At 38.9% G+C, this 11,314-nt stretch overlaps 1 long non-coding RNA gene across 3 annotated transcripts in view; it reads left to right on the top strand.

Moving 5' to 3' along the window:
- Positions 1–5,005: 5,005 nt before the first annotated feature.
- Positions 5,006–11,314, top strand: part of LOC118208656 — a 105,810-nt gene continuing 99,501 nt past the window's right edge. For all 3 annotated transcript variants that reach the window (XR_004761612.1, XR_004761610.1, XR_004761611.1), the window contains exons 1-2: positions 5,006–5,371; positions 6,781–7,031. This is a non-coding gene — a long non-coding RNA (uncharacterized LOC118208656). The remainder of the gene's footprint in view (positions 5,372–6,780; positions 7,032–11,314) is intronic.

Genomic DNA, 11,314 nt, shown 5'->3' with positions numbered 1-11,314 from the left:
ACTCTTTCCAAATATAATGCCACGGTTACTCATGAACATACACAGAGCTTAATTTGTGCACAGTTTCATTGAGTGCTACTTATACTCAAAGTATACCAACTGTATATATCTAAGCAATGGTTCAAGCAAATGCCTCCAAACTCATTGGATGGCATTTCATCCTACAGCAAGACAAGGATTCCAAACATACTACTAAAGCACCAAATAGTTTTTCAAAGCCAGAATATTGGAATATTCTTGATTGGCCAAGTCAGCCACCCAAAACTGAATCCCATTGAACATGCTGAAGAGACATATGCTGAAGAGAAAACTTAAGGCAATTTTCCCCGAAACAATCAGGAGCTGAAGATGGCTGCAATACAGGCCTGGCAGAGCATCACCTGATAAGATACCTAGCACCTGGAGATGTCTATTGGTAGAGACTTCAAGCAGTCATTGGTAGGAAAGGATATGCAGCAAAATACTAAACATTACATGATGTTCATTTACACAACGTTAACATGCCCCAAATGTTATAGAGTCCCAAAATGGAGGGGTGGGGGTGGCTATGTATAAAAAGTTGTCATTTCTACAGGGTGAAACCAAAGTGCATAGACAATAAAAGCTGAGAATGTGCACTTTAACCAACTGCGACCTCTTTGATTACAAATCTAAAATTGTGGAGTCCAGAGTCAAATCAAATCAAGTCAAATCTTTCACCCAAAAATTATGGACCTCACTGTACATGATTGTACACCATTCTGTTGTGAGATCCTTTTTCTTCAAGGGGGAAAAAAAAACGATTTTCCCTTGAAATTGCTTTTATTAATTGTTGGCCATAAACCTGTACAAATTGCCTTGTTTAAATGGGTACTGAAATTTTAATCAAAGAGAACAAGTTTTTAAGAAAAAAAAAAAAAAAAAAACAAGAACTATAACATCATGAATGCTACTGTTACACTAAACATGTATAGTTACTGTATTCAGTGAGGTGTTTTTCATGAAATGCTGACCATGCCACTGCTGATGAAGGGTCTTGTGGGAAAGACATTTCTAGCCATAGCATCACGTAGAAGGAAGGGATGGTGACTCCTCTGGTCAGTAGGGCAACTGCAACATGTCTGTGTGAGTTGTGTAGTGTTCTGGAGCCATAAATGTGCAGCTGAGCTGATAAATTACAGAGTGAAAACAAAATGGAATAGGACCATTTGAGGCAATAGGACTACAGCAATAGGATTACAACTATGAATGGACATTCATTGTTGTGGTCCTATTGCTGTAGTCCAATTGCATGGGGGGTGGGGTTGCGAGGGTGGCGGGGGGTGAGGGGGGGGATTTGGGGGGTTTGGGGGCTCTTAAAATAGATTAAAATAGGCAGTATACTCCAAACGTTTAGAAAAAGAACCACTGCCAAACATGTCAGAGAACACCATTGTCAGTATACTCAATACAAACTCCATGTTCTTCATTTTATGTCACTCCATGTCACTGGGGTGTGTACAAATTTCAGATTTTTCCAAGTTGCTTTGAACAACTCAGGGTCATTGACACACAAATTAAAGAAAATTTCATTCCAAGAATTTGAGCGCATCTCGTTTTTAAAATCTCTGATCCATAATAAAGATGATGATATCTTTGCAAAAGTTCAAAAGTATTCATCTCAAAAGCACGGAATTCCAGTCACAATCGCAACAGTGCTACCACGGTCGTGTATAGATGGGATACAGGAGATTTTAGAGAGCGGTGTATCCGACTGGTTTGCCATGATAGAAGAATTAAATTGAGTAAAGTTTGATCCAATTTTTAACCAAACTAACATATTAGATGGACATAATGATAGCCAAATAAAAGATATACTACCTATAAAAGATAAACTCGGCCTGGGCCTGTCTGTGTGGAGTTTGCATTTGTCTGTGTGGATTTCCTCCGGGTATTCTGGTTTCCTCCCACAGTTCAAAGACATGCAAGTAGGCTAATTGGAGACTCTAAGTTGCCCATAGGTATGAGTGTGTGTGTGAAAGGTGAATAAATGGTGTGCATGCCCTGCGATTTATTGGTGACCTATCTAGGGTGTATTCTTGCCTCTCATCCAATATATGCTGGGATAGGCTCCAGCACCCCCCGCGACCTTAACCAGGATAAACAATTATAGATAATGGATAGAGGGATGGACCTATAGAAGATGGGGAAACTAGCAATGCTAGGTAGCAAGCTACCTACCCAGCGTTACCAGTTTCCCCATCTTCTATTTAGCTACCTTTCTGTACAAGAGATAGTTTGACTAAAAATTTAGGTCAAACTTTCCTCCTAGAAAGAGGATTTAATTCTTCTATCGCAGTGAATCTATTGGATAGGACAATCGCTTTCAGACATGACCTGCTACCACGGGACAGTGTAGAGATGAAATGAATGGGAAAACAAAGTTGAACTCTGGCTGGTCAACCGTGACACAGCCAACCATGTGATATTTCGCTGGACCAATTGAAGACAAGAGGAGGTCTGCGAACTGGTGGGCTCACTGGGCTGTTCATGAACTGCTTGAAAACAGTTTGCGCTGGGGGCTTGCACACACTCCACCATACAAACGTGTTTGTCTCTTGAATGAAATGGATTGTTTCAAACAAAAGGTTTAAGTATACTGGCACCAAGCAGTTGAATAAAATGCTGTGGAAACCATCTTGGTTTTTCAACTGTAATCCCCTCCCCTCCCCAAAATGTTTGAAACTCCAAGGGTTCATATTTTCTACAGGCAGCAGGTCACATGCTCCTCCTACCATATTTAGATGGTGCAGCTTAATAAGTGTTCTAAATGAAGCCGTTAGATAAACAGACATGAAATTTTACTGAAATTTTAATATTACAATGTTAAATCAAGTAGCATACAATACATTTTACATTGCTGGAGAACAAAATATAGTCATTAGCCTTCTACAGTCCTGTAAAAGATTTTATTTATATGTAGTTCAATTTGAGATAACATGAAAAAATCAATGATCATGGCAGCCAAGCATGTTTTGAACAAGTAAGTTTTAATGCAAGCAGCATTAAAAATTAAGTTAAATACACATGCCAACAAAAATGTGAAAGAATAATGTTAAAATGAATACAAATAGTCAATCAGATTAGTTTATTTGGATGATTTTATGTGTGGATATTTTATATTCAGTGAATAGGCAATTATGTAGGTCTTGTTTCAAAAGTGTTTGTGTTTATGGCATGGAGGTTGACACTCATGCAAGGCACTTCGATTGGGGCGAGTGAAATCAGTTTGTCGCTCAAAACGTATGTACACACATCCCTTGTTGTTGCCTCAAAAGGTGAGGTGGATGTGCCCTGCCCCCCCCCCCCCCCCCCCCCCCCGCACATGCACACACACACACACACACACACACTCACTTCCTGAAATGGAATGGCTATGATGAAACCATTTATACATATTTTAAATTGTAATACAATTTAAAGAATGAAAAATCAAACTCGAGATGAATGGTTGATAGCATTGAAAAAGTTATTGGAAATTCAGTAGGGCTACTCATCTTTTATACAATGCTTTGGAAACATGATTTAAAACTGTTTCCATATGAAGTGAACATTTGGACTTTTCTTCCATTTAAAATCCTATTTTTCTTATAAAGGGACTAATTTAAGATTGCTTTAATTAACTGTTATATATTGATGACCAAGGTGAAAGCAGACAATTTCCATCCTGGAATGAAAAGTTAGTGTTATCAGACTGATAAATGAGAGGTTAGGATAAATTCTCTTTGGTGAATATTAATGGTGCCACAGCAATGTCCTCAAAGGAATTCACAGATAACAACCTTGTGAAACTTATTTCACTATATAGGCTATTCATTATTATTATTATATAGACATAATAATGTGCCCTTTAAATCCTACAACTGAAAACATGGGATAATATGGCAATTGATCAACCAAACTATGCAGCATATTAAGTTTTATCCCAAGGCTACTAATATTATACAAGGCAGGTTCACCTCCTTTTATGGCAAAGAAGAGTACCAAGGAACCTTGTAGCTTGACTGAATTCAAATCTATATCAGTGATACAAAGAAAGAATGTGAAGTCATGTACATTGGCAAAAGCTCCAATGTCAGTTTAGTTAAATAGCCTTCTCCCTGTCCACACAGAATCACTAGTGGGAAAACGCAATGGGGGCATACATACCATGAAGAACACTAGACAGAAAATCCTGTATCTTTCCTGAAACTCTGTTCTGGGCTCAAACAGGAGTTGGCCTCCATTACAATAAAGATGGTATAACTGATTGTACATAGATTAGTAGGTAATCATTTGGATACAATACACTCCAAACTGAAACTACACTCTTTGGATAATTTGCCATCAACTCTCATTAAAAAAAAAATCTATTTGACACTCACATGTTCAATACAAGCAGGTTTTTATTTTATTTTATTTTTTATAACCCTGCACCCACTGTCCTGGTCACATGCCATGCGGATAGCTTGCCTGGCGATCTGGTCATTTAATTTCCTTCTTATCTATGAAAGGATTGATGACCAACACTATAATTTCATTGCGTCCACGAATAAAGCAACAACAATTTGTGAACTTTTGGAGTGCCCCAGGAATTGATTCAATTCAATTCAAAAATAAGATTCGTTGGACAAAACACACATGCGGACTAGTGTGGCAAAGGTAATGAACTTGAACCGGGAACTGCGAAGGATTTAGATCTCCCAAAGGTATACGCTAGCATCAAACTTGGACTTCATAAAAAGAACAGGCAGCCGGATTTTGAACAGTCTTTATTTGCGCCTCAGTTTCAGAACGAAGTGTTTCTGAAGTAGGCTTAACGCTTTAACTATTCCGCATTTCTACTGCAAACCCGTTAAAAATCAAAATCATACAAGTAAACCGAAATATGGTGTTATCCGAAATGTTCCAATTGCTTATACCTACAGATGCCCGCTCGTTAGTCCCTTTGTTGTTGTTTAGTTGTGTTTGGAGGGCGGGACTGAAACTGAAATGAACAAGGCGCGGCCAAGAACCCCCTTCACACGTGCAGACAAAGAGACCTAACAACACAACCAAAATATTCACGTATAAACTTTTTCGGAAACGCCGACGGTTTTCGTGGACATGCGAAACAGAACAAATAAGAATAAGTAACGTATATATTTTGCTTGTTTGCTCTTAAACTAATTTAATGGTTTTGTTTTCAGTGAAAAGTTGCTCAGAGTTGGTGCGTCAGCTCGCAAAGTTGAGCACAAAGAGGAGAGGAGCGTTCCTTTGTTCCGCGGAGGGCTTTGAAGGGAAATCGTGGATGAAGAATTCCAGTTATCCTGTTTGAAAATTAATGTTAAACAAGATGCAACAGGAAGAAACTGGGGAAACTTGCATCTGCCCGGTATGTTTATTGTTTTACATTTGAGTTGTTCTATGTAATCAGACACAGCTGTCAAAAGTTGATTGGTTTGTGAAGTTTGTAGAAAATTACGCACGACGACGATTTGACTAATTTACGCTTGGATTAAAGATGGACAGCCTTTCCAAACGTCTCATTTTACTGTAAATCATATATTTATAAACTCTTTAGCTCTCGATTGTAACGCATTTAATGTGACAGATTTGTATTTTGGGGAGAATTAATTATGAATTCAGGTGTACTTTCAATTGTTACATTTTATTGACGCTTGATTTAAATGCATAAAATTGTGATGTTTGAAACATATGGGGGAAGACAAACAATAAAAACTAAAACAAGACAATGGAAATGGAGAGAACTCATAGTTCAGCGAGAGAGCAACAGGTAGAATGAAGTCTATGTCGCTCCTTTGTTACACGAACTTAAGGCACGATTTAGTCTTTGTCCTGAGTCAGTTTATTAAAACAGGATAAATAAGGAGTAAAGAGACCCTTGCAAACAGGATTTATGACATGAAATAAGGGGTAAAATGCCAACAACTAAGTGACTTTATTCTCATTTAAGTAAAATATCTTTAAATAAATAGGATACTTTTGGTCGAGTTGAATGCGATTGCATTCTACACTGAGGTATTTGTGTATCCCTTCTGGACCAAATATTTAGAATCCTATTTCCAATCTTCAGTTTTATTTCCCCACACAACAAAATTCATTGTATTTGATTGCCTTTTGTCCTATAGTCGGATGCATGTATGCATTATCCGCACAGTGTATGTCTTTGATATATGTATATCTATACATATTGTTGATGTTCACTTAAGAAAATGTTTCCAGGCATAAATGTTTATAAAATGTGGCTTTAAACGATTTCCAAAAATTGCGTAACTTAAAAGTAATTTAAATAATTAATTACCGGAATGTTTACCGGAATCGTGTTCAAGCTAAAATGGCAATGTCGGAGATTTAAGCAAAATAATACCACAACACAATTTCCACAGTAGTAAAGTGTATAACTCATCTCTTAACTGAAACGAATCGTACATGCCCATTATGTACAATTGTACATACCCGAATAAATCCCGCTCTGCCTCTGCCTTGTTAAGCACATCAAAATCTTGGTTTGAATAGTTTGCGTCCGTTGCATATTTGCCCCTTCAGCTCAGTTTAGACTGCCTGAACATAGCCAAAGTAGCTTAAAGTAAAGAAATGTGTTGCCTTGATTGCATTCTTAAAAGTTTTCTAGTTTAGAAAATTCTTGGCACCTGTTTCTGGATAAAATATCAATTTCTTACATTATGCGATCCAACTCGGCTTTCAATATATTCTTTGTACTTTATAAAATGTTTCATTTATTCTTTTTAATGAACTTTAAAAATAAAAATTCACTCACAGGTCCTGCATATAGCCTACCTCTCAGAAGCAGCAAGATGCACCTTCGTAAGGACTGTGGGGACTGGCGTAGGCTACTTTTTCTTTGGAAAGTTGCGGTTTTGGGATACAGATGGACATTGGATTCTATTTCTCAACAGTTGTGGAATAATTCAAAATGCTGGATTATATGTACTTTCAAAAACAAAGAACTTAAAACCTCTATACAGTAATGGATGGAAAACGCCATGGAGCCTGAAACACAACAAAGCAAGGTAGGCTGTACTCAAATTCTTCAAAATTTAAGGACACAGGGGGGAGGGGATACTCTGCATATAACAAATGAATATGAAGAAGTGCTAAGCCTAAGGAACTTTGACTTATTTTTCCAAACTTTTAATGATGAAAGATGTTGTCAGGTAACTGTATTTCCTTTTAAAAGTTGGGGAACGAGTTTCATTGCGACATTCGTCGTATCACAATTCGTATTCGAGGCTTCGCTCAAACTGCTTGAGAACATAAATGCATAAACATGAGAGAAATATTTGTAATATTTGTGATATATTTTTATTCGTTCACGCCATTCCCCAAGTAGGCTATAACAGTTTTCTAGCGTACGAGAAAGTGTTTTTGTGTTGTCGAGATTTGAGTGGGACAATGTTCTTCAGCAAGGTTGGAGCTGGACAGCGTCCCTGATATTGGTGAAAGGGAAGATGCAGACTTGGGACAATGCCAGCCCTGGTCATCTTTCTTGCGCCCCGTTTCATGTATTTTTTATGATCTGCATAAACCTATTGACGTTTCAAGTCTTCAAAACTCGCGTATTTTTAAAGTCGTTGAACTTGAAGACCTTCGATCTCGCTCAAAGCTGAACAACACTCTCTCACACTACCGAGAACCTCACTGGTGATGTCATTGAAAGCCAATGAAATCGCAAGCTGTTGCCTACACCGCAGTCAGGCTCGCTCCTCCCTATTCCCCCACCCCATAGACAAGGTGCACGCATTTCATTTCTGCACATAGTGCCGCTCAGTTTCAGTCTAAGTCTTTGGGCGGGATGATTTCGAAGAATTCAGTGAATTGATTTTATACTTATTAAATATATATTTTAGTGACTTTACAGTTTATGTTTTTACATTTTCAAATAATTGCATTATTATATACCGTCACCCATTAATGACTTATTTGTTAACTGTGTGTCTGTGTACTGTGGTCTAGCCTTTCAATAGCATTACATCATCGTAATATCACAATGCCGCTAGCTTGCAGTGGAAGCAAATGCTTCAGCCTACAGCAAACCGCGCTACTGTGCCAGACAATGCTTACCCTGTCTCCAGCCGGTTGATATACCTGTTGGTGTTTTGCGGAATATTTTTGGTTTATATGCACCAAATACACACGTCGTCGCTTGACAATGATTTATATAAATTATATTTAATAGGTTTTATTTAATCAACTTATTGTGCACACTCCAGCGTGGCACACAAAACAGCGACTAAACTAGAAGACGCCACACAGTTTCTCTTCCATTGATTTCTGTTCTTGTGTATGTTGAGAAATTGTATATCTTTAGCTGTATTGAGTTGGGAGGTAACGGGAAAAGAGGTTCTGAAGGGAAAATCATTTTTCCGTTAACACTGAAGTGGGCCATTTCATTTTTGTGTGGTGGAGAAAACCAACGGCAATTTATTTGGTAAATATAGGTCAAAGGAGGTGGATGGATTTGCACAAGCACTGTCAGAAATTCTGGCTGAATTGTCACCCACCTGCATGCAGTTCACTTTCATTTATAGGGCTGTGCACTCGGTCTTTAAAAGCGCTCTCGTGCAGTGGACCTGGTTCAAATGCATGCAGACACTGCTTGCCTGTCCCAAAAAACTTTGAATTGGGGCCACCAATGCATTTGGTGTCATCTTATTTGGGAAAGAAAATGCATTTTAACCTTCCTTTAAGTCTTAGCATCCCCTGATTTCTTGAATTGTTCTCTCACATTGTGGGCAGATTAATGTGTGGCTCAGATACATTGCAAATTAGGCTAGCATTACCAATTGTTATGACAGCCAACCTTGGCTGTGGTCAGGATAGGGGGAAAATGTATCAGGCTTAGTTTTACCTCCCTGTGCCTGTACTGCTGAGATAAGTGAAGATGTTCAGCCTGTGTGCTAAGACTTATCCACGTGCGGAAACAGGAATACATTACTGCTTTATGGCGGCACACCAGGAGTCCATTTAAAAAGGCCTTATTTTTAGCCTCTTTTTTGTGTTTATAATTATTTTAACATTCAGAAATACTCCTTTATTTCCATCCAACTAGTGCCCAGCAGAAATGTTCATTTGATGAGCTGTTTATAATTTCTCCCTCTCTTTTCTTTTTACCCCCCCCCCCCCCCACTCTAAATTTAATTTGTCTTCCTAACCTCATGAGACTGTGCTGTATTTAAATGGGTTTAGTGGCCTGTTTGTCATGGAATTTATCGAGATCATAAACATGTCTTGCTCCAGCTCTAAAACACTAGTAATCTGTGCAAAGGCTGTGGGTTTATCAAGTTAAATCTGCTATTGTCTTACTGTTCAGAGATTATGTCCTCACTGACTGGCAAATTTATCTGGTTTTACTGTCGGCTGATGGTGCTATTCCAGGTAGCGTAATATTTAGCTGCGGAATTCACAGTGGAAAACAGATAAAGGTAGAAGATGTGTGTGTGGGTGGGTGTTTGACCCTGCATGTGTGTGTGGGTGTCTGTCTGTCTGTCTGTCTGTCTGGTGGTGGGGTGGTGGTTATCTGCTTTTAAGTATAATAGCTAGTCAGAAAAAAAAGTTTGAACTGCAATATGTTCCTGAACATATAGGTTCCATTAAGTAAAACAAAAATGGACAAGCTTTTAAAAAAAGAAATCAAATCCCTGGATGTGGATGTCCTGATGGCTGAGTGCTGTTTTCCCAGTGATGATAATCTGGTGGAGAATACAATACGGTTCTTGTGTTTGTCATGGTGCACACATAATTTGGCAATTTGATCTGAAATGATAGTGCAGTTTGAATCTGTGCTCTGGTGGCAATAAAAACAGGGATTTAGGGTGCAAGCTTCATCCATTGCATTGTATCCTTCAGAATAAACTGTGACAGTATGTACATTGTGAGAATCTTAGGTCATGCATATGCACATAAAGTGAGGTCAATATAAAGTTTCTAAAATGTTCTGATTGTACCCGGGCCCCCTGAAAGGTTCACTTTTCAGTCATGCAGGAATTGCATTGCTTTGTTTTCTGTGCTCAAGCAGGTGCATTGGGTTTGAGTGACTCATGCTGGGATATGGTGTTCTTACATAATCATTTCAGTTAGGTCCTTTCAGTTGAGATCCATCTGAACTAAGTTAGTTTGCTGGTTGTTTCTTCATTTGGCATTTCTATTCTCTATCTGTAGTCTTTATCAGAAAGTGTGAAAAACGTCAGATGGTTTTCAAAATCCCGACCATGCTGGACATTTGGATTGTTCGGTTGTGTCCAGGACAACTTTCCTCCTGTTTGAAAAAGATGAGCAAAGAGAAGACTTTTTCCTTATGTGCTAATTATAGTTGAACAATTATCCTTCATGCTAACTTCAGTGAACATTTATCTGCCAGGTTTAGTGCACCCTTGAACAACTCAAATGGCGTGAACTATTGTGAATTTTTCCCTTGTTAGCCCGTATCTGCTGTTGGAGCACAGATTAAATTAAACCCTTAAATATGGTAATACATCATCTGCCAAGTATGCTTTGATGCAACTTTTGAATGTAAACCAGTGCATTAGATGCATGTAACAAACACGTTTGAGTAATTTGTTTGTACTGCCTGCTTTCACTGGTAGTTCTCTAATTAAACCAAACCGGGAGCTGTTCATTGTTGCCACGTTTCTTCCTCTCCTGCTCAGTGGCTTGAATTCAGTTTTTTTTCCAGTGAGGCAGAGCAAAACCTATTGTTTCCGGTGACGGTAAAGAAATTGTGCCAGGTCAAATTTTTGTAAATTCAGCATTTCCTTTTTTGTGTGGTAATTTTCTTTCATTTTGGTAATTACTTCATTGATTACCAGTGAACCATGTATAAAAATATATAGTATGTTATGACTATTTACATGGATACACTCTTCAGTCATATATCCTGTTATTTCCCCCGCAAATGTAGTAGAGATGCGGGTTTGTGGTTCTTGCATGTTGGCCCACCGTGAAAACTACTCATTGTTGAATGTCGCATTTTAGAAATTTGCCTGCAGCAACAAAGACTCCACTGTCGCTGTGCCGCCGCCTTCAGTTCCCCTGGGACACCGGAGGCAGTGCCTGTTAATGCCCAATTTTGCTCGCTGTACCCTTTGGTGTTACCAGACACTCCCCGTTTCCTGCCTCTCCCCTTGCGGGTGTGGGCGGACGGCGGTACTGGCCGTGCGGAGTGCACGCACAGGCGGTCAGCGGCGGGAGCCTCCCATCTCTTCCTCGGTTCGTGAGTAGTTCACTTGTCACTGCGCCCGTGTCTAATTTGAGGCTTTGCGTGGATCGTCATTCCTCCATGAGAGGGGGGAAGGTT

Source organism: Anguilla anguilla, chromosome 1, assembly GCF_013347855.1.
Source record: "Anguilla anguilla isolate fAngAng1 chromosome 1, fAngAng1.pri, whole genome shotgun sequence".
In the NCBI taxonomy this organism is placed as follows: domain Eukaryota; kingdom Metazoa; phylum Chordata; class Actinopteri; order Anguilliformes; family Anguillidae; genus Anguilla; species Anguilla anguilla.
The sequence above is the reverse complement of the archived record's forward strand: the minus strand, read 5'-3'. Positions and strand labels throughout refer to the sequence as shown.